Source organism: Carcharhinus amblyrhynchos, chromosome 11 (assembly GCF_965287045.1).
Source record: "Carcharhinus amblyrhynchos chromosome 11, sCarAmb.v2.hapA, whole genome shotgun sequence".
In the NCBI taxonomy this organism is placed as follows: Eukaryota; Metazoa; Chordata; class Chondrichthyes; order Carcharhiniformes; family Carcharhinidae; genus Carcharhinus; species Carcharhinus amblyrhynchos.
Window position 1 is genome coordinate 68,998,638 of NC_137334.1, and position 24,319 is coordinate 69,022,956.

Genomic DNA, 24,319 nt, shown 5'->3' on the forward strand with positions numbered 1-24,319 from the left:
ACGTCCCTTTGGCCTGAGGTTGTGCCCTCTGGTTCTAGTTCTTCCTACTAATGGAAACATCCTCTCCACATCCACATTATCCAAGCCTTGCAGTATCCTGTAAGTTTCAATAACATCCCCCCTCATCCTTCTAAACTCCAATGAATACAGACGCAGAGTCCTCAACCATTCATCATACAACAAGCTCTTCATTCCAGGATTATTCTTATGAATCTTCTCTGGACCCTTATCAAGGCCAACACATCCTTCACTCGATGTGGCATCCAAACCTGCTCACAATACTCCAATTGTGGTCCGACCAGAGTCTTATACAGCCTCAGAAGTACATCCCTGCTCTTGTATTCTAGCCCTTTCGATATGAATGCTAACATTGCATTTGCCTTCCTAACTGCTGACTGAATCAGCATGTTAACCTAAAGAGAATCTTCAATAATGACTCCCAAGTCCCTTTGTGTTTCTGATTTCCTAAGCATTTTCTCATTTAGAAAATATTCTACTCCTCCATTCCTTTTTCCAAAGTGCATAACCTCACACTTTCCCACATTGTATTCCATCTGCCACTTCTTTGCCCATTCTCCTAACCTGTCCAAGTCCTTCCGCAGCCACCCTGCTTCCTCAATACTACCTGTCTCTTTATATATCTTTCTGCGAACTTAATAACAGTCCCTTCATAATTTAGTTACTTGCAGGAACTTTGCTTTAGGCAGCATCTAGTCCCTTGAACACTTCCTCCTTTCCATCAAGAAGCCAGAACTGTTTCACAACAAAGTATCAGCAATGTTTTTAAACATCATAGTTGCAATTCATAACCTAGAAATCATAGAAACCCTACAGTGCAGAAAGAGGCCCTTCGGCGCAGCCAGTCTGCACTGACCACAATACCACACAGGCCCTACCCCCATATCCCTACATATTTACCTGGTAATCCCTCTAACCTACGCATCCCAGGCCACTAAGCGACAATTTTAGCATGGCCAATCAACCTAACGCGCACATCTTTGGACTGTGGGAGGAAACCGGACCACCCGGAGGAAACCCACGCAGATACGAGGAGAATGTGCAAACTCCATACAGAGAGTGACCTGAGACGGGAATCGAACCCAGGTCCCTGGAGCTGTGAAACAGCAATGCTAACCACTGTGCTATCGTGCTGCCTCAAATCTGTAAATGCTGAAAATCTTAACTCGCCCTGTTTTCCCATTGGTTATTCCCATTTAATTAACTTAATGATCACATCCATTGACATAAATAATTCTATTTTATGCTGGGTGGGGTAAAACAAGCTTTCCTAGACTTTTTTTACAGATCCTAACAGACCATGGCTGCAGGAAGTCTATCCCTTAAGGACCTTGGAGATGACAGCTGATCTTGAATGTCCACTTAAAGCCAATGGAGCGTAAATATTGGAGCCTTATCTAGCAGGAGTCCACTTTTCCCTTTGTGGCTAAAGCTGCTGATGTGTTGTTAAGCGTGTCTCGTCAGATTAAGATTGCCAGCTCAGGTAATATGTGCTTTATGCTCACTTTAGCTTCACTAAAGCTCTACGTATTTGAGCCCCTTTTCCCAGATCTGTAGACTAGAGATTATTTTTATATTTGATATTGTGCCAACATTAATTTTTTCTTTATTTTGAAACAGTTATCTAAGAATTAGCCGCAGTACAGAATTTTGTTTTCAGAATATCCACATGAGTGCATATTCACTTGAGAACACTAAACTATCAAAACATAATAGTAACAGTAATGTTAGCTGGAACAATTGAATTTTTATGAGCAATGGAATCTGACTGCATTATAGAAACTGATATTTGTTGGATTACAATTCCAAGAAAGGCTATGTAGTTAAAAGAAATGAAATTGTTTCTTGTGCCTAGCTGTCTTTAATGGCTTTAATAATGAAAGGGATAATAATCCCTCTGCTATAATGTTGTCCTTATCCAACAGGTAGCTGAATATCTCAACAAAGTCATATGTGCCTGTTCTGCTTCTAACTGTAATGATAGGTGTTAGTTTGCTGTAGTTTTCTTTATAATAAGTAAACATTTGTTTGTGCTGGTTTAGAATCAGACAACCCCTACAGTGCAGAAGGAGGCCATTCGGCCCATCGAGTCTGCACCGACACCAATCCCACCCAGGTCCTATCCCTGCTTAACTATCCTGCTAATCCTTCTAACCTATCACACCCCGGGACACTAAGGATTAATTTAGCATGTCCAATCAACCTAACCCACACATCTTTGGACTATGGGAGGAAACCAGAGCACCTGGAGGAAACCCATACAAACACAGGGAGGATGCGCAAACTCCACATAGACAGTGACCTGAGCGGGGAATCGAACCCGGGTCCCTGGAGTTGTGAGGCAGCAGTGCTAACTATTGTGCCACCGTGCTGTCCCACAATGATAACAATCTAGGACTTATGCTCAGTCAATTACTTCTAAATAACTATAACTGCAGAAAATTGCATCTCATTGAGTCTTTTTATTTTGTCACTGAGGCATCCTATAAAAGTAAATGAGCTTTACTCATGAGCCAAACCACCCACCTAACCTGCACATCTTTGGGAGGAAACTGGAGCCCACCCAGTGGAAACCCATGTAGACATGGGGAGAATGTGCAAACTCCACACATAATCCAAACAAAGATTCAAAACTGGGACCCTGGTGCTGTGAGTCAGCAGTGCTAATAACTGTGTACTGTGCCACCCTAATCTTGTTCTTCATCTATATGCATTTTTTTAATGAACTATATGTAGCCTCACATCTTGTGGTGTATTCACCTAACAAATTACTTCTCTATATAAATGTGCTCCTGTAGTGTATGTGATCCTGCGATGATTCAGTAACCCTCCCTCAGCATTTAAGACCTCAGAACCTCTGTAGAAAAGCTCTCAGACCCTCTTATCTGATCAACCCCAGGTTGGCATCTATCAGTGACCCAAGATCTAATGTTATGCTTAAGTGTCCTTAGATACTGCCTACTCAACGTCCTCAGAATCCCAGGATCCCCTCCCACTGTCCCAAGATATCAGTAAAATATGGTTTCAAACAATATCCTCGTATTCCACACAAGGGCCTTTTTCCTTTTAGTCTTGAATCTTGGGGCTACCTCTGATGATGTTAAGTCCCTGCTTTTTTTTATTCATCCATGGGACATGGGGCAACATCCTGGTAAATCTTTTCTGTCCCATCTCCAAAGCCTCTACATCCTTCTGGTAGTGTGGTGATCAGTATTGAACACTATAATCCAAGTGTGGCCTAACTAAGGTTCCATGAATCTGCAACATGACTTGTCAGTTTTTAAACTCAGTGCCCCTAAATTTTAAATTCCTCTATGGTCTCATTTCTTTATATCTCTTGAACTTTCTCCACCATTTGCACCTCTGTTTCTCTACTCTAGCTTTTGTACATTTCCCTACCTGTGCCCTGCCATTGGTTGCCATGCTTTCACCCACCTCCTCTCTCGAAGTTTTCTTTCTTCATCTTCCCAGTCATGGTTCATGTCAACTTCCCATTTAGCCTTCAAGGACTTTGCAGCACTTCAGTGAGGCATTGAATGATGAGGGGGAGACCTCTCTCCTCCTATTTAAGGGACAGATTGAGGGAACAGGCCATTGTTCTGAGACAGAAAATGCTCAGTTGCCTGCAACATCTAGTTTTTCCTACAAGTGACTGCCTGCTCTTTACATGGAGGTGAAGATCAACACAAATGCCTGCCATACCAAGATGCTCAAGTTAGAGGCAAACTCCTCCAATCTCTGTTCACCGATACGCTGTGCCTCTGGAAATGCTGACAGAACCACACACATTTCTTATCGCTGTTCCATAATTCTCTTTGTGACTGACCCTTCAAGCTCAGCATCTGCAACCAGCTGAGCAGAACTCAGAGCGCATCTTATCATGTGGCAGCCTAGCTATAAGAATACGGAACCACCAGTAGCCCTTTGGAATTGCTCTACCAGTGACTTTGCATTTTTCTACTGTATTATTTATATTCCATCTGCCATGTTTTTGCCCATTCTCACAGTCTGTCTATATCTTCTTGAAACCCCTTTGCATCCTCCTCACAACTCACAAATCCATTAATCTTTATGTCATTAGCAAATTTGAAAATATTACATTTGGTCCCCAAATCCAAATCAAGTTTTTGAGAGTGGTGGGTGCCTGAAACTTGCTACAGGGGGTGGTAGTGGAAGCAGATACGATAGTGACTTTTAAGGCGTGTCTTGACAAATACATGAATAGGAAGGGAGTAGAGGGATATGGTCCCTGAAAGGGTAGGAGTTTTAGTTCAGATGGGCAGCATGGAGAGTGCAGGCTTCGAGGGCCGAAGGGCCTGTTCCTGCGCTGTAATTTTCTTTGTTCTTCTATTTTCCCCAATCCCCGGAATTCAAACTTTGTTTACTAACCTCCTGTGTGAGACCTTTCTAAAAGCCTTCTGAAAATCCAATTCTACTATTTGTTCTCTTTTATGATTTTTTAAAGTCATAAATGTGTACAGCATGGAAACAGGCCCTTCGACCCCACTTGTCCATGCCACCCTTTTTTTTAAACTACTAAGCTAGTCCCAGTTGCCTCGCATTTGGCTCATATCCCTCTTTACCCACCTTACCCAAGTAACTATCTAAATGCTTTTTAAAAGTCAAAATTGTACCCGCCTCTACTACTACCTCTGCTAGCATGTTCCACCCTCTGTGTGAAAAAAATTGCCCTCTGAACAGTTTTGCATCTCTCCTCTCTTACTTTAAATCTATACCCTCCATTTTTAGACTCCCCTACTTTTGGAAAAACATGTTGACTATCTACTAATTAATCTACAGCCCTTGGTATTTTATAGACCTCTATAGATCACCCCTAAGTCTCCTATACTCCAGAGAAAAAAGTCCCAGTCTATCCAGTCTCTCCTTATAACTCAAACCATTGAGTCCCAGTAGATCAAGATACTCCCACTGTTCATCCCATCAGACAGAAACTCACATGCTGTTTCTTACAGTGATTTGCAGCTGGGGACAGTCTTTGGCGGAAACCTCATGAGCTCCAAAAGCTGGAAGACTTCTCCTGAGCTCTGGCATCTCCTCTTATTGAGCAGGAGATTAAACAACCGGCTACCAACTCTGCTGAATTTACAGAGATAGCACCACATAGGAGTAGGAGGAAGTGGAAGAGGAATAATGTTTTGGATGGAAATTTCCCATCCAGGGCTAAGCCTCCTTGTGGAAATGGGAATGGGTAGTGTTTCCCACTTTGGAGATCAATGGGAATTTTCATAGTATCTTACAACCCCAGTGTTACAATCCTAGTTTATGTCATAACTGGACAGGAAGATCCCAGAATGGAGTCCTGTCTCAAAAGAGATAGGCTTTTACTTTTATTCATCACATATGAAGGGACAGAGTCACAGAACTGCCAATTAATTTAACAAGAAAAAAAGATGAACATGAAAAGTTGGATTATTATTCAATATTCCTTTATTCCCTCCTTCGCTTAACAAATACACACAAGTTTGAAAATTAACATGGATAACAAAGTACATTTGAAACCACATTGTTCTTATTAACATGGAAAGTCCCTTTGACGCACGCAAGATGACAATAGTCAAATGCCCACTTCTCTCTGACCACAAGTTTGTGCCTTTAGCTGTCTCCTCAGAATCCCCCAGATGATTGTCAGGCAAGAGTTTCCACATTCCATTCCCAAAACACGCTTTAAAGCCTTCTCTCATCGTAATGCATTCACTTAGCAGAATGCATTCCAAAATCTACTTCACATTTTCCAAAGGACACTTTTGAACAGAGCTTCTACTCCACTTCTATCAGTAACTCCACTCCAGGTTTTACACTACCTCTTTTAGGATTTCTTTGTCTTGGCTGCTTTACCAACACAAATTCTGAGATCCAGCCATCGATTGCGTCATAACATCTTCAATTAACATCTCACAAACTGGACTAAAATACCACAAATCTTACAACCACTCATATCTTTTTGACTTCTCACTAGCCAGCTCTTTTTCACTTCTGTGATTTGAAATGAACAGTACTTTGTTCTCCTCCCAGTTCCTCTTTGTTCCTTTAACTTAAGGCTCCCTGGAAACACCTCTTTGTTTCTTTAGTTTCCTTAAGTGGTCGTCCTTTAGATTTCTGGCATGTACTTTCTTAACCATCACTCCAATGTATGGCTTTTCTTCTAATAAAGCTGAGAGAGATGTTCCCAATCTAGCTGTTTGTCACCAACTGCTCTAGCTTCCAGCTAAAACTTAAGAACAAAGGAAAGCATTTTGTTCTTACAAGCTGCTACTTGCTGAACAACTATGTTTATTCTTTACCCCATAGCTCTCTTTATCAGTTTGAACTTAACCAACCCTTGCACATACAACTACTGTTATCTGACATGAATCTATTGGGCATTTCCAGGCGCAGAAACATTAAATTAAATCCACCTACAGATTAGAACAGAGTTGAGGAGGAACTTCTTCTCTCAGAGGGTAGTGAATCTCTGGAATTCTCTGCCCATTGAAACGGTGGAAGCTATCTCATTGAGTATGTTCAAGTCACAGGTAGATAGATTTCTGATCAATAAGGGAATTAAGGGTTATGGGGAGCAGGCGGTAAGTGGAACTGAACCACTTTTGGATCAGCCATGATCTTATTGAATGGCGGGGCAGGCTCGAAGGGCTAGATGGCCTACTCCTGCTCCTATTTCTTATATTCTTATGTTCTTATGTACACTATACCTTATCTCTAATGTTTACCAATATAAATATAAATCCCTTAAAACTCTCTTTGGTTTCCTAACACTGGCCTCATTAATAATACAGCAAGACGTTTCCTGACATCTCATGCAACAGATGTGCCAGATGGCTTGCATTCCACCATCAAATGCAGGTGCCATTTTTGAAAGGCATTCAGACATCATGGACACACCATTGAAGAAAGTAGATGAACCTCCAGCAACACACTGAAGCTGGAAGATTCACCTGATAGATTCTTTGCCTGTCTACTGCTGCACCTTCCAGTGTTCACTGTCACTGATGGCCTCCATGCTAAACTCCAGATGCTGTCACAGGCCTTTTGCAGTTAAGTCCCAATGTGTGCATGCTATGTTGGTTCAGATGTGTTCTAGACTGACATGATTTCCCATTGATGGCATGGACAATCAAACATGGCGAGGACAGGGAGGGTTGGGCCTTCATCTGTATCCTATTAATAGATGCATATTGTTTTCATGCCAGCCTCTGCTTGGAGTTATGACCCACCATGGCAGTAGTAGAAGATCCCATTGTCATTTCATGCTGGCGTGAGACCAATTTTTTAACCTCCCAGTGCATCCCCCCCACCTGCACCCACTATTGAACCTGTCGAGGGAGCACATGAGGTTTCTGTCCTTAATTGCACATAGATTTAGTTGGATATTAATCCAATATCAATGTCGTCCTGTTCATTGAACTGCACACAATCCAAGCACTTCCTTTGAATCTCTCTATTGTCCTGCCATCTCTATTGTAGTATACTGGAATATACATAGACTTTACCCTTCAAAAGAATGGTTTGATCAGAGTAGAGAATGAGACAGGTGTGCAAATGTGATGGAAGACTTTACGACTGTGGAAATGTTTTGTGCTGTAGAAGGGATGTGTGGAGTGTTTAGCATTGTTTGACCATACGGCTTTAGGCATTCAGTTTATCTGCAGGATACCTGGATAAGGTCATCAAAGGCTCCTCCTTCTCCTCCTCTACATATTCCTCCTTGTTGGAAAATGGTGTCTATTGGTCTGCATCTTCCTTTTCCTGCAGCTTCACTTCTATGAAATGCAATATTATGCACGAACCAGCAGGCTGCTATTGTTCACCAGACTCAATTACTGGGGCATGTTGAAGGAAGTCCCCAGATCTGCCCAGGCACCTGTAACATATTTTCAGCAGTGCAGTGTTTTGCTTCAATGATCTTGCTTGGTGGCCATGTGGTTGTTCCTTTCCTCTGTATCAGTGGCTGGGCTCTCCATGCGTATTATCAACCATGTCCTCAGGGGACAACCATTGTTTCCATGGAGACACCTACTCACTCTGTGTGGAGTGCGCAAACCTATGGGAAATGTGAATGTTGCGGGAATCATAGCCGACGTCAGGATTTCTTAAAGAGATGTGTCTGGTGGTCACAAACGAACTGAACATTGAGGAAGAGTTTCAGATTCCGGTATTTGAAGTATTTTGCTTTTATTTTTCCTTATTGAGGAAGTGGAATCCCTTTGATTGATGATTGATTGATGAGTGATCTGGGTTAACCTGAGGGCAGCTTGATTGCTACATGTGTTCAGTCAAGAACCCCCTATAGTGTAGAATTCCAGAAATTCCTCCCTGACTGACTGACTTCTTCTGTGTCAAACTGGATTGTGTTCAAAATTATGAGGAACACAGATAGGGAATAATATAGTATAATATAATAATATAGGGAATAATAGATAAGGAATATCTCCCCTTAACAGACGGGGGTCAATGGGGGCATAGATTTAGGATAAGGGGTTGGAGATGTAGAGGGGATTTGAGGGAAAACTTCTTCACACAAAGAGTGGTGAGAATCTGGAATTCACTGTCAGAATGGGCGGTAGAGATGGGAATGCTCACATCTGATGAGTATATGGGATTTAATGGGATTGAGAGTTATAGATAGGCCTGGTAGGTATGGATATTATTGGCGCAACTTGTGGGCCAAAGGGCCTGTTTGTGCTGTAGTGTTCTATGTTCTATGTGCTATCATTTAAGAAGAACTTAGATGAGCACTTGAAAAACCATTGCATACAAGGCTACGAACCAAAGTGCAGGAAATTTAGATTAGAATTGATAGATGCCTAATGGCCAGAGCAGACACAATGGGCCAAATAGCCTCTTTTCATGCTGCAAAGATTTGTGGGTGGAATTTTACCAAAAAATGAAAAAATGTCAGGCTCTGGCTCACAGCACCAGGGACCTGGATTCAATTCCACCCTCAGATTACTGTCTGTGTGTAGATTGCACATTCTCCCTGTGTCTGCTTGTATTTTGCTCTGGGTGCTCCGGTTTCCTCCCACACCTCAAAGATGTGTGTGTTAGGTGGATTGGCCATGATAAAATAACCCTTTAGTTTCAGGGGAATTAGTGAGGTTGATATGTGGGGTTACAGGGATCGGGCCTGGGTGGGATTATTGCCGGTGTGGGCTTGATGGGCCAAATGGCCTCCTCCTGCACTGTAGAGATTCTATTATTCTGTTCTATGATTCTGTGAAAACTGGTGTGTCACTCTTCAGAGAAATAGGTAGGTTTTCTCCCCAGATCCCTCAGCACTTTGTCACAAGGGGGCCTGATTCATGCCATCATTTTGAGGGGCCATGTCTTTTTCCCTTGGGTGCAATACTCACCTTTGCGCCCCCTGGGGGTTTCCCATGACAGGTTCACGTCTGGATGAAACTGTTATAAATCTCACTGACGTGTCATCACACCAAAGAGGTTTGAAAGATTTAGTGAAGGGAGAAGATCGAGCAAGTGGCGTGTGTGTGTGTGTGTGTGTGGGGAGGGGGGTGGTGGTCTGGCAGGGTGTGTTCAATAATATTCAAATTTATTTGAATGGATATATATCAGTATGGGCATAGACCTGACTACAACACCGCTGAGGGGTGTCGGAAATCATGGTCTCACCAATAAGATTCGCAATTTCCGGGTTTTGCCGGATCTCGAGCCTCTGCCACTGATCCTGCGGATGGAGAGTGAAGGCTCAGGATCTTTCCCTGTGCCTCTATGGATATATGTAATTAACTTGGTCAAATATAGTGATCTCTGAAATGAAAAGGGAAAATACAGAAAAAAGCTCAGCCAGTTAATCAATATATGTGGGGAGAGAAATTGTATTAACATTTTGGCCAAGATGTTCCAACCGTTCATGCCAGCTGGATTTTCCCATCCCGCTGCAGTGAAAGGGAATTTGACTGGGCACCAAAATCTCCATCTTCGCTGCAGTGGAGCGTGGGGCGAAGAGGCCCAAAGATGAGTCAAAAATGATCACTTTCGAGCTGAGGAGAGATAGTGATATGATGGGTTTTATATTCTTGATAAAGGCAGAACGAAAGGAAAAGTCAAGTTAGAAGGCAGAGGAGATAAAATGACAAATATGTCACAGTATACCAGGCAAAGGAAATGCTAATGATGGTATTAAAGGTACAAAGCACCAGTCCAAAACAGATGTTAATAGCAAAATTAAGGTCAACACTGTCTGAAAGGAAAATAGCAGGATGTATTAATGATAAAATAAAGGTCAGCGCTGTCTGAAAGCAAGAACATGAGAATAAGATAAAAGTGGGTACTTGAGGGAAAAATTTCATGGTGTGAAATTGTTGAATTTGATGCTGTCTTCAATAGTTCCTTGTGTCCTCTTGCCTTCCCACGGTTTGTGGCAACCTATATGCTTGCTGTTAAAACTCAGTTGATTATTTAATAATCCAAATGACTGACCCAATATCTGCAAAAGGGTTTCCTGCTCACCTCTGAATGCACTCTGGCAAAAGAATTTGACCAAAAGATCTTAGATTTGATTTTCCAGTGTGACAAAGAGGTGGATTCTATACAAACAAATGCAAGCGAAATGATTATAGTATTGTAGGTTCCCAAGTGGTTCCAATTGAAATGGTGTACAATTTACAGCTGGGTTCAACGAGATGTCAAATGCCTGTTATCAGATATCCAATAAAGTGACAAAGCTATAAAATCGGAAGGGCTGGGCATGATCTCTGTTCCTTTCATGTCTAAATTCCGTTAGTTTGGTTAAGTTTGGACAGAAGCCAAGAGAAATGTTTCCTCTTGTGGGTTCCAGTGCAGACCACACTTTTCATTACTCAGAATCTTGTCATGGTCAGGGTTCACCCATTTTAAACTGAAGCAATGTTTTCTTCACATTGCCTGTGTTGGCTAATAAATTGTTTTCGTATCTTTGTCCAAGTGATGCATATTTTTGATATCTTTATTGAATTTTCTGAATAATGCATCAGAATTCATGAGTCGAGTCAAATCTTAACGTCTCCTAATATCATCTGGGAAGTAGTTTTGTAATCAATTAAGATTCAACACTACTGACTACAGAGGGGAATAAATCCATTGATTGCTCCGGTAATGCCTGCTGCAAAATCTGCATGTATGGATGCCAAATAAAGATAGAGCTGGGCTTAGCCACCAAGCTTCACAGGTTAGAATCACATAGTGGAGCTCACAATCAAGGCACACAAATTAATAACAGAAGTTATGATCAGATATTAAAGAGCTCCAATGATACATGGTCCCATATCTCAGAACCTTTCGGAAAAGGGACCATTCATTTAGCTGCTCACCAGATCAATGCTTTCCCCTGCCCTTGACTTGATCCTGTAATGTTCTCTAATTTCTGTAAGATCTCTCCAAACCCATACATCACCCACTGCCAACACTCCCCAAATCCCTCCCCCTTGCTAAAGCTCTCTCTAAACTCATCTCACCCCTGAGATCCAACTCCTGCTGCGTTCATTAGAGTTAATGTCCAGAGAATGACTTGGAATGTCCAGAGGTAGAAGATCAATCTCTAGCATATAGCTGTGCATAGACCTGGAGAAAAACCATCAGGACATTAAAATTTTCTTTGAATGTTTTTTTGTTCCGAAATATGAGAATATTAAATAATGGGGGAAAAAAGGTTGTTTGACTAACAATCAAGCATCACTAAATTGGGCAATGAGGCTTTTTGCTTTCCAATTAGCATGGGAAAGCAGCATACCACAAGGAAGGATGCGTTGGCCGACAAATGCTGGAGTGTAAGGGTAAGTAATGTGATGTAACCTTCAGCAATACATTTAATCACAGTTAGCAAACCTATATTAGATCTGATTCTCACAACAATGTTGACCAGTTAACTTCCCGTTCTAGCCTATGTGCTCACTGAGATTGCAAGTAGTTCACTTTTTCAGGTACTGACTCCCTCCCTTACAGAATAACCATCACCAATGTCCTCCTTAAAAAATAATCACTGTTGACCGCTCTGTCTTTGCAAATTTCGGTCCCACCTGTTAGTTTGCTTTATCTTTCAACACCCTTGAATGTGTTGTCACTCTGAAATTCCTGTCTACTTTTCCCACAGTTCTTTGTTTGAGAATCGCCCATCAGCTTTGGTCTTGCAACACTTAGATACCTGAGACAAAGTTACCAGACAATGTCTCATGTGATCATGGTGCATTTCAGATGAATTGTGCCCTTGGCTGTTGTGGGAGGCAAGGGAGGAGGTTGCAGGGGCTCTGACCCAAATTTTCAATTTCTCTCCAGCCACTGAAGAACAGCTAATATGGTTCTGCTATTTAAGAAGGGTTGTAGAGATAAACCAGGGGACTACTAGAGACCAGTGAGTCTCACATCGGTGGTCAGAATACTATTAGGGAAGCTTCTGAAGCAGAGCATCTATCTCCAGTTGGAGAGGCAAAGCTTGATCAGGGATAATCAGCAGGGAAGTCTTGCCTAACAAATTTGATTGAAGTTTTTGAGGAAGGGATCAGGTGTGTAGAAGAGGGTAATGCAGTTAATGTAGTTCATATGGATTTCAGCAAAGTCTTTGACAAGGTCCCACAAAGAAGGTAATTTCACATGGGATACAGGGTAATTTGATAAAGTGGATTCAAAATTGGCTCAGTTGTAGGAGACAGAGGGTGATGACAGAAGGCAGTTTTAGTGACTGGAAGCCAGTGTCCAGTGGCGTACCATAAGGATCTGTGTTGGGCCTCCTATTATTTGTTATTTATATAAAGCACAGTGCTGACTATGTGGGGGGCAGGATTAGTAAGTTTGTGGATGACACAAAGATTGGACATGTGGTTAACAATGAGGGGGAGTGTCTTGGTTTACAAGACATAGATGGAATGGTCAAATGGGAAGATAAGTGGCAGATGGAATTTAACCTTGTAAAGTGTGAGGTGATACACTTTGGAAGGAGTAATTTGACAATAAAGTATTCAATGAATTGTAGGAAACTAGGAAGTTCTATGGAACAAAGAGACCTTGGCGCGTTTGTCCACAGATCTCTGAAAATGGAAGGGCATTTTAGAAGGACAGTGAAAAAGACAAATGGGACACTTGCCTTTATCAATCAAAACATAGATTTCAAAAGCAGGGAAGTCATGTTGGAGTTGTATTGATCTTTGGTGAGGCCACAACTAGAGTACAGTGTGCAGTTCTGGTCACTCTGTTATTGGAAGGATGTGACTGTGCTGGAGGGGGTGTAGAGGAGATTCACCAGGATGCTGCCTGGGATGGAACATTTAAGTTATGAAGAGAGGTTGGATAGGCTTGGCTTGTTTTCATTGGAGCAGAGAAGACTGAGGGGTGGCCTGATCGAAGTGTACAAGACTATGAGAGACATGGACAAAGTGGATAAGAAGCACCTGTTCTCCTTAGTTGAAGGGTCAATCACAAGCAGACATTGGTTCAAGGTAAGGGGTAGCGGTTTAGGGGGAGAATGTGAGGAAAAACTTTTTACCCAGAGGGCGATGACGGTCAGGAATGCGCTGCCTGGGAGAGTGGTAGAGACGAGTTGCCTCATCCTTTAAAAAGTACCTGGATGTGTATTTGGCACATCGTAACATTCAGGGCTATGGGCCAAGTGCTGGCAGATGGGATTAGGTGGGAGTTCAGGTAGTTCCTAATGTGTTGGTGTGGATGGGCCTAAGGGCTGCTTGTGTTTTATGCTTCTGTGATTCTATGATTTCCTGCATGTCTGCAGTCATTAACATGGTAATCAGCGTTTTGTCCCTCTTGTGTTATAAGCTGGACTGCCCACACTTGGATCCATTCAATCTTAAACAAAAAATTGCTTTGAATTATATCCTTTCCAGTCCCCATACCATGATCTCTGGAGTCCCTTAAGGATCTAATTCCTGGAGTCTATCCACTTCTCATCTACATGTTTCCCGTTAACCTTATCTGAATGCTTGACATTAAGTTCCAAACCCATCCATCCCCCATCACCAACAGACCCCAGTCACAGCCTGAGCCTACTTCATCGCCAACTTATGGAAAGCAGAGGCTGGTAATTTGGGATGGAGCAGCAGTTTTCCAGGGAATGGAGAATGTTGTGGGTTGATACTTGGGATGAAGTTATCTATTGATACACAGATGATGAGTTGGGCTGCATCTCTGGCATCACCTGCTTTTGCTGCCACAATATCAAATGTTGCAGATGGTTTTTGCATTAAGCAATAATGAAATAATGAAATGCACTATTTTAATGTTCTATGCCATCAAAGGATTTTAGCTAAGCATCGTAGAAAATTGGAAAATGTTTTGAACTCAATGGTTCAAGAAGAAATCTCACCATCACCTTCTCAAGGGAGCTTAAGGGTAGATAATATGGGTGGCACAATGATTAACACTGCTGCCTCACAGCGCCAGGGACCCAAGTATGATTGCCAGCTTGGGTGACTTTCTGTATGGAGTTTGCACATTTTCCCCATTTCTGCATGGGTTTCCTCCAGATACTCTGGTTTCCTCCCACAGTTTGAAAGACATTCTGGTAAGGTAAATTGGCCATGCTAAATTCTCCCTCAGTGTCTCCAAATAGGCACCACGGTGTGGTAACTAGGGAATTTTCACAGTAACTTCATTGCAGTGTTAATGTAAGACTACTTGTGACACTAATAAATAAATGTAATCTTAAAAAACTTAAATGCTAGGCTTGCTCATAATAGCCTAACTCCAAAAATGATTTTAAAAAAACTCCAAGGATGTACTTATATTTTGTAATGATTCATGCACTGAGATGTCTATATTTTCTTCAGCGCTATATCCATCAAGACCAAAGTGAGCTCAGGTGTTTTCCGAAAGAGGCTTAATTGGTTTTCTGATTTTGATGCCATTAAGTTCCAAGAAATGTCCATGTAACTTAAAGATTGCCTCGCAGGGAACAGCAAAGAAGCAAAGGGTAAGTAGGAAGCTAATTGTTAATGGGGTTACATCAGCCTATGTTTTCTGTTTAGCAGCTCAGAAAACACTCATCATTCAAGTGAGATAAAACAATCAAGGTTGTTTCCAAATGGAATAGTTGGCAGGCTTTGGACAGATCCTGGTGTTGAAGCAGGACAAGAATAAAGCAGACACTGTGTTATATTGGTGGAAAGAACAACACACCAAAGACTGGATAGACAAGAAATTTTGGACAAGACCCATTGCTGCTGTTTGAGTGTTGCCAGACTGTTTAAAAAGGTCAGAGAAAGAAGTTTCTTGGGTTTTTGTGCCAACCAAGGTTCCTGTGATCTGTGTGTGAGGGGTCATAGATGTGTGCCTTGTTGGTGGTAATAGTGTCCAGGACTCTGGATGGAATATGCTTGCTGGTGAATGTGACTCAAGAGCCAAAGTAAATGGATGAAAAGTAAGAAGTTCTATAAAATGAAGGTCAAGTCCCACTTTTGTGCAAGAAATAGTACAAGCGCTTGTAACTATGTGAGGTATATCTCTGTTGTATCAACTAGTTAAAGTGAAATTTATTTGAAATTTCCTTTGCCTGTTAATGTTTGAATAATGTTAATTCTACTTGGTTTGATACAGTAAAAGTTTTAAAAAGTGAGATCTTATAATTTGGATTTCTTTCCATTGGCTTTGTGGGATTTACTTCTTTTAAAAGTTAACAGTTTCTGTGGGGGTCATAATAATTTACATGTAAAATTTGATATACCTTCAATGTCTGGTTTATTTTCACCCAATTACTTCGGTTCCAATGTTGATGTTAAAGCTGGAGCACACTGCTCTTTGATCCACAGTCATGCAGTTACAGTTTCTATAATTCTCTGCCATGCGCAGTCAATGATTTTTGCCAACCACAAAGTCTGTTTTCTTTTACAAGAATCATTTATTTTTTTCTTGAAGTCGATATTTTGCTGTGCAGCACAAAACAGAGAATTTGGCACTCAGGATGCAAGGTGCACATTGCCTGTGACCCTTGTCTATAGAACAGTGAATTGTTTCGCTGTGTCAGTCACCCTTGTTATACAGACAAACATGGCAGTGATATTGTTCACAAAAATGCGATGCATGTGCGAATAATCTGTTTTGGTGGCATTGCTTGAGGGGAAAATGTTAGGTAGGTGGTCAAGAGAACTGTTTCATTTTTGTCCAGTAATGTCCAAATGAAACAAAGGGATAGTTCTAAGATGTTGAATTAGAATGGCACCAAGGTCATAAGTATTTCATAGGACCCTGACTTGCACGCATCACTGAGGCCCACATCTCCCTCTGGAAGCAATTTTTCCCAATCCACAGAAGTTATGCTGTTAAAATGATAGCTCGTGAAAATGGAGCAGTGTGTACTATACAGCAATTTTAACTGCTCTCCTGTCTAATCTTAGAGACCAGACTTAAAATTGCTGCAATAGAAATTATCGTGCTGAAGGATTTCAGTTAGTGTTTTGAGCCTTTACATTTAGGAATTTCATACAGTAAAGAAAGATGTATTTTCAGCTCACAACATTAACTACCCTAATAAAATGTGCGGAGGGTGTGGAGAGTCTACAGAAGGATCTAGATAGGCTGGGCGAATGGGCCAGGAAATGGCAAATGGAATTTAATGTTGGCAAGTGTGAGGTGGTCCACTTTGGTAGGAATAATGGTAGGAAGGATTATCACTTACGTGGCTAAAAACTGCAGCAGGCAACGGTGCAGAGGGACCTTGGGGTCCATGTGCATGAGTCGCAAAAACCCAGCTTGCAGGTACAGCAGGTGATCAGGAAGGCGAATGGGATGCTGGCCTTCATAGCGAGGGGGATTGAATATAAAAGTAGAGAGGTCTTGCTGCGGCTGTATAGGGCATTGGTGAGGCCGCAGCTGGAGTACTGTGTGCAGTTTTGGGCGCCGTACTTACGCAAGGATATTTTGGCCTTGGAGGGAGTGCAGAGGAGGTTTACTAGGCTGATGCCGGAGTTGAGGGGGTTGAGCTATGAGGAGAGGCTGAATAAACTAGGCTTGTACTCGTTAGAGTTTAGAAGAATGAGGGGAGATCTCATTGAGACGTATAAGATGATGAATGGGATGGATAGGATAGAGGTGGAGAGACTCTTTCCACTCAGAAAGGATAATAGGACTAGGGGGCACAGCCTCAAGATAAAGGGGGGGCGGTTTAGAACGGAGTTGAGGAGGAACTTCTTCACTCAAAGGGTGGTGAATCTCGGGAATTCTCTGCCCGTTGAAGTGGTGGAGGCTACCTCGCTAAATATTTTTAAGACGCGGGTTGATGGGTTTTTGATAAGAGAGGGGATTAAGGGTTATGGGGAGAGGGCGGGAATGTGGAACTGAGCCACGACAGATCAGCCATGATCTTATTGAATGGCGGGGCAGGCTCGAAGGGCTAGTTGGCCTACTCCTGCTCCTATTTCTTATGTTCTTATGCTCTTATGTTAATTGTGGAATGCTAGACTCGTAAGTTGCAATAAAAGTTGTTGCAAAGGGTGTAAATATGGTTCACAATCATGGCTCTATTTCTTTAAAAAAATACTTTAAAGGGAAATACACGGTTGGAAATGTATTGCACCATTAAACCATGAAGTTGCATGATGTGGTCCCAATGGAACTGTGCAGGAAATTGAAAGGAGAAGTTAATCAAATGGATCTTATTATACAATGCTTTGTGGTTATCTTTCTCATCAGAAATAGGATACACCTTTAGGTTAAGTGAATGTGTAGTTGTCATCAATTTCACTATCAGAGTGTCCACATTTATCCATGGCCCATTTCCTTAACTGTAAACGTTAGGAAAGACAGCAGGTCATCTGGGACCATTTATTTTGGTTCTGGCTGATGCATAAATTACTTGAATGCATTTGTCCCTAATTTCCTCTTCACCACAATGGCAGCAGGTCTGTGGTAAGGCAGACCTTTCGCCCACCCCTGTTTGCATTCCTTCGCCTGTCAGAGTCATTAATATATTGAGGGTAGGGGCACTCCCCAGTTCATGATGGTGGCAGGGAAAGATTATATGTTCCGCTCGCTGCCTTGCTTGTGGTGAGGGCAGATTCAAAAAATTAAACACCTTTTCCTAATGCAATCGTTTGTTCTGCACTGGTTTGCACATCATTAAGAAATAAGGGGATAGCTTAACATTTAATTATAGCATGTAATCAGGTTCAAAATATTTAAGTCCTAAAAATTATGTTTTACATTACTCATGGACATATACTTACTGTGTTACAGGTTTGCTCTAACCCATTTATTTTGGATTAAATGTGATAATGTACTCAGTAAATGCAAACTCTCTTCCCTTTTTCAGTCTTTGTATCATTTTCGGCCCATGATATCTTTCATGTAAGTGCAAGAGAATGTATCTAAAATACTCTGTAATTTCTCTGGAATTTTCATACAATTGCCTGTGTGGGAATAAAGTGTTCTAATTGAATGTAATCTGATCAACGAATGGTATAATCACGATTTAACACAATTTTTGATGCTGTCAATCAGAGTCTCCATGGACGAGATTTTCCAGCCGCACTCGTCCAGAAACCCAAAAATCCTGCCTGAGGTCAACAGACCTTTCCATGGTCCGCCCCTCACCCGCTACAATTCCTATGGCTGGCAGAATGGAAAAATTCACCCCCATGTGATACCTCTGCTGTATGTGAAAACCTAGAGAGTGCTTTAAGGGTAAGTAAGGTTGTTATATGGGTATAAAAACTGATGGTAAGGGTATAGAAGCACATACATGCTTGAAAGTGTATTTTGTGCTATCAATTGCCTATGGTTCTCATTATTTACTAATATAAATTAATCCAGGTGATTGAATAATTTTTCTTAGTTCCTCACTGTCTATATTTTGTTGTAGAAAGTGTGCTTTTCTATCATTTAGCTGCAATCTAATAGGACATACTAAAGTGAATATTTAAACCATTGGCATCAGTATGTCAGTCAGGATGATTCTTGAACTCATACCATCTAACAGTACAGAAGGAAATTAATTGGCCCGTTGTAATTGTGCCAACGCTATTCAATTTGTTCCACTTCTATGTTCTTTCTCTAGGATCCTGAAATATTTCTTTCCAATTAAGTTTACTTATTTATTAGTGACACAAGTAGACTTACATTAACACTGCAATGAGGTTACTGTGAAACTCCCTGAGTCGTCGCACTCAGGTCCCTATTCAGGTACACTCAGTGAGAATTTATTATGGCCAATGCACCTTAACCATCACGCCTTTTAGACAGTGGAAGGAAACTGGAGCACCCAGATGAAACCCACACAGACATGGGGAGAATGTGTGGACTCCACACAGACAGTGACCGAAGCTGAGAATCAAACTGGGGTTCCTGGTGCCGTGAGGCAGCAGTGCTTATCATTGTGCCACCATGCCACCATCCTTTAAAAAGTTACCAGTGAATGAGAAGTGCATTCCAAATCATAACATTTCACTGTTTAAAGAAATTCCTGTTATCTGCCGTCTGGTTCTTGATATCTATATCCTTTGGTTAATGATCTACAGATCAATGAAAAAAGTTTCTTCTTATTTAGTGTGTTAGAACCTCTCAGAACTCTGAATCACTCCATAACATTCTCTGTTTGGGGTGGGGGAACAGATTCCCAACTTATCTAGTCCAACATTCATGGGATCATTCTGGAAAATCTATGCATTGTCTTCAGAAATTGATTGTGTGGAGACAAGAAAAGGGAAACATTTGTGAAGAAAGACTGTTAGGCGTGGGTATGAGAGGGAAGTAGGATATGGATGAGTGTGAGAGATGGCTGTTCAGATGGATGCTTAGAGAGAGAGAGTGGATGATTTGTTAGGCCATGAGGTGTTTTATTCTTATGTGTACTTTGCAGAAGAACACTGGGAATGTCACAATGTGGCCGTTTGTATTTGAAAATGTTACACCAATTACCTTTCCTGTCCTCTTAAGGTTTTTAATCCTCCTGCGCTGTCTCCAGATTTGAAGGACCTACTGCTGCTTCCTAGACAACTTCAAGTCATGCTTGCTTGGCTGTTGAAACTTCTCTGTTTTCCTTTTGCCCTTGCTTTCATCCCTCAGATCCTACAACAAGGCCTTGGTGTTCAAGTGTCTGACGCATAAAAGGTTCATGTGAGACTGAATGCAATATTGCTCACAAAATAATGTAGAGACATTATCCACACGTAGGGGTCAATGTCATGTTAGACAGACCAGTATATATAAAGTTCCTAGCTTGGACCTTCACTGTACTTATGTACATAATTTATAGTAGTTAATAAATAATTACTGTTGAACGACCTAAGTCTACAAATACCTTCATCAGGCTTACCACACCATATCCAACACTTTGCATCTTGGTGACAGCGACTGGCACAACTTAAAACCTTGCATAAATAAAAGCAAAACAGTTTCTGATGCTAACCAGGTTTATTGATTCATGCACTTAATACTGCCATTAACATTTTCTTTGTCTTGTGCCCTAAATATCTTTGTGCAATCTCACCAAGCTCATACCCATCACCAAACTTCTATCTGGTTCTACCTGCTCCACCCCCTCTTATGTAGATAAAATCCATCACATTTCTGATATGAGCTTGAAACTTTAAGTCTATTCCTTTTTCTCCATTGATGCTGTCAGATCTGCTGAGTTTATCCAACACTTTTGTTTTTATTTTAAAGCCTTGCATTGACTACCAGAAGAAAATTAAAATCTGGGAAAAAACAAAGGAAAAATCAAAGAAGCATTCTGAACTGAAGAAAAACTTAAAAAGTAAACACACAGAGAGAAATCCCCAGCAATAAAGTTCCAAAGAAAGGCTCAGAAGCTGAAGGCAGAGTCCTAGGTGAACCTTCTCTGGTCACTTTCCCTTTTTCTAGTTGCTAAAGCTATAGGGATCAACTTACAATTCAACCATTCTGACCCCTGCCTCACCACCAAACCCTTCTGTTGACAGAGTCAGCATATCATCCTCCCCTCCATCTCTGATTGACTGGGAAAGCTAGAAGTGGGTTGCTAATGCTATTGTTTAATTCAAGTGTCCTCCAATTGCAAATGAGTTCCTCACCCGCAGTTACTCTCCCTTCTAGATGTGGGTCGATTCAATTGAGATTCCACCATCGCTTTTGTTTATAATGCTTTTGATTAGATTTTTGTGGTGTTTTATGTATTATACCATGGTGTGGGATAGTGGGGCTGCTTATGTCTTGAAAATAGTATCAGAATTAAAATATAACACGTTGTTTATCTTTTTTCAACATGCTGGAGGTGGGTGAAAGGATTATTCAGTTCTTTCACGCTTCCACTGCAGCCCAGAGGTCTGCTCCAATGCATATCATTAGACATGCTGACAGAGTGCTCAGTCATGATGTGGAGATACCAGCGGTGGACTGGGGTAAACACAGTAAGAAGTCTTACAACACCAGATTAAAGTCCAAAGTGTTTATTTGGTAGCAAAAGCCATTAGCTTTCAGAGCGCTTGCTGCTCCTTTGTCAGGTGAGTGGGATTTCAGTTCACATGTAGAAATTTGATGTCTGTGTCGATATGCATGATCTTTTTGGAGATCCTCTCCACTTCAAACACTTGTGAATTGAAATCCCACTCACCTGATGAAGGAGCAATGAGTGCTCTGAAAGCTAGTGGCTTTTGCTACCAAATAAACTTGTTGGACTGTAACCTGGTGTTGTGAGACTTCTTACTGAGAGTGCTCAGTGGCAGGAACATGGCTGGAATAAGGTTGCTAGAAACCCAACACCATTGTAACAACATGCTAAGCATTCACAAGAAACGCCTTTGACTCTGACTATGTTTGTTCCACTGCCGATAAACTGGAGTTTTATTCGTTTCATCTTGAACATCAATTCCCTTTAAATGGTCATGTGTTTCTATATAGATATGACGGGTGGATTCTTCACATTCTTATCTAACATTACAGAGTATGACTTGGCCAACTCTTTCTAATAATTGAAGAAAACATGATGCTCTAATAGCTATTTCATTGAAAAGCAGACTCTCTCGTCCAAATCCTAGGTCGCTATAGCTAAGGAAGGATGTAAAGTCCTTCTCCACTCTTTTACATTCTTCTCCTTGTTTGAGCTCTGTGAAATAATTCACAATGGCATCAGTTTAGGTTGTCTTTCTTTGGCATCTCCTCTGTCAGGCTGGGGCATGATCGTTTGACACTTCTTTAATATTCAAAGATGTCAAGAGCCTTAGGCTTACTGCATTAAAGATATATTATAAATACAAGATGCATTTTGGTCATTATCCTAGTTTTGCTTTCCCCTATAGGTGAAAACGTGCTCTCGATGACTATCCTACCTCATTCTTTCATAAACGTAAAAAACCTCTCAGGTCCCTACTTAGCTTTCTCTTTTTCAGGGAAAAGAAGCCTAGTCAGTTTTGCTTTTCCTAATAAGGATGAGTATGCCCTCTCAGTTCTGGTACATAGAATCATAAAATCATAGAATCCCTACAGTCAGGAGGCCATTCAGCCCTTCAGGTCTGCACCGAGTATAATCCTACTGAGGCCCTATCCCCATAACCCTAAACATTTACTCTCGCTAGTCTCCCTGACATCAAAGGGCAATTTAGCGTGCACAATCCACCTAACCCACACCTCTTTGGACTATGGGAGGAAACTAGAACGCTCGTGATCCTCTGGAATCTTTTTGACACTTTTGCCAGTGCCACTTTCTCCTTTACATATGATGTGGAGTTACCAGCATTGGATTGGACTAATGGGGTCCCCATTACATAATATGGAGACCAGATTGTGCATTGTACTCCAAATGTTGTCCAAACACTACATCTATTGCTTATTGTGAATATATCAAGTGAATATATTTATTTCATTCCTTTATTACACTATTCCTTAGCTATTATCTGTTCATCCTTATTTCTGCATTCAGTTTCACATTGATAACAAAGGGATGCAAAACTCAGACTTTAAGGAACTCTCTTTGCCAGTATTTTAATTGGACCATGGCTTTGGGATGCTAACCTGATTAATGAGATCTTGCAGCTCACTGTCAGTTCTAAGCAACAAAACAAGCACTTTCTTTGTAAATGCCATGTTGTTCTAAACCCTTGAAGGGAAACATGAAACAAGTTCCCTCAACTGTATTTTTGCAGTTTGGTAAAACGTAACAAAAGTGTTTGAAATCCAGAGAATGATGTCCTCGAAGGTTTGTGATGATTTTAAATAAATCAAATGCTTATTAAGCAATAAAATGGAAAACAATAAAATAAACTAGAAGTACACTTAACTAAGAGATTAGACTTGTTTCCCTGTTTACTTTTTGAGGCTGGATGTGAGTGAATGACATTTATTTTCCTTGTACAATAAACTCTTGCTTTTCCAGTTAAAAAAAGACAATTGATATATACAGTGTCACTAACTTTACACAGTTCACTATGTTCAGAGCTAACTCTCCCTGAATGTTCCACAATATCTTGTAGACTTTAAAAGCTGTAACAATTCAGTATTAGTTACTGCACCAGGCAGTTATACTCCTTTGCGGTAGCTTCTGAGGTAGAACAAAACAGCTTACTTTTCAAGACAGATTTTCTTCACAGCCACTGCTTGCTGGGAATTAAACTGCAATTTCTGCTGCTATTTGAGATGTAAATAACAGCTTCTCTCCATAGGTTTAATCATTTCCTTGTATACATTTTCCACTTCGATCTTCCTTTGTCTGAACTAACTACTTCAGAAGTCAAACCTAATTACCTTTATTTCTTGAATCTAGCTTTCAGAGTGAAAACACACTAACTTAATGACCTTCTCAACGCTCCTTGTCTCTTCCTTCGTACTTTAACACCTTATTCAAATCCCTTCATGTTCTCTTACCCATTGTTATCTGCTTGCCAAACACCTCTCTGCAACATTGCTAAGCTAATCAACATATCAAAGTCATGAGTTTCATTAACATACGTAAACTTTGTTAGTTAAGCCTTAACCAGCTTACATTTTCCCACAGTTTTTAAAATGTATACCCAGCAGATAATATTCTAATTTCCTGATATTTTCATATCACTACTATAAAAAATATTACTACATTAAACAATTAAAATAATCCTGGTAAACAATCAGAAACATGATACGGAATAAAATTCTGCATCATAGATATAAGATAGTTTTAACTCCAAGTTTAAAGAATGTATCTTAATTCACATTGAACGGCATATTTTATATTTTCATACAGCAGAAAGGTAAGCATGGCCTTGTCACATTAACTGAGGGAGCTAAAATTAGGAGACTCTCTATTTGGGGTCTGCTGCGTCCACTTGATTCAGAAAGAACAAAGTAGTGTTGACATGTTAGCAAGGTGCTGTCATAAATCAAGCGCAACTCAATGAGGCTTCAG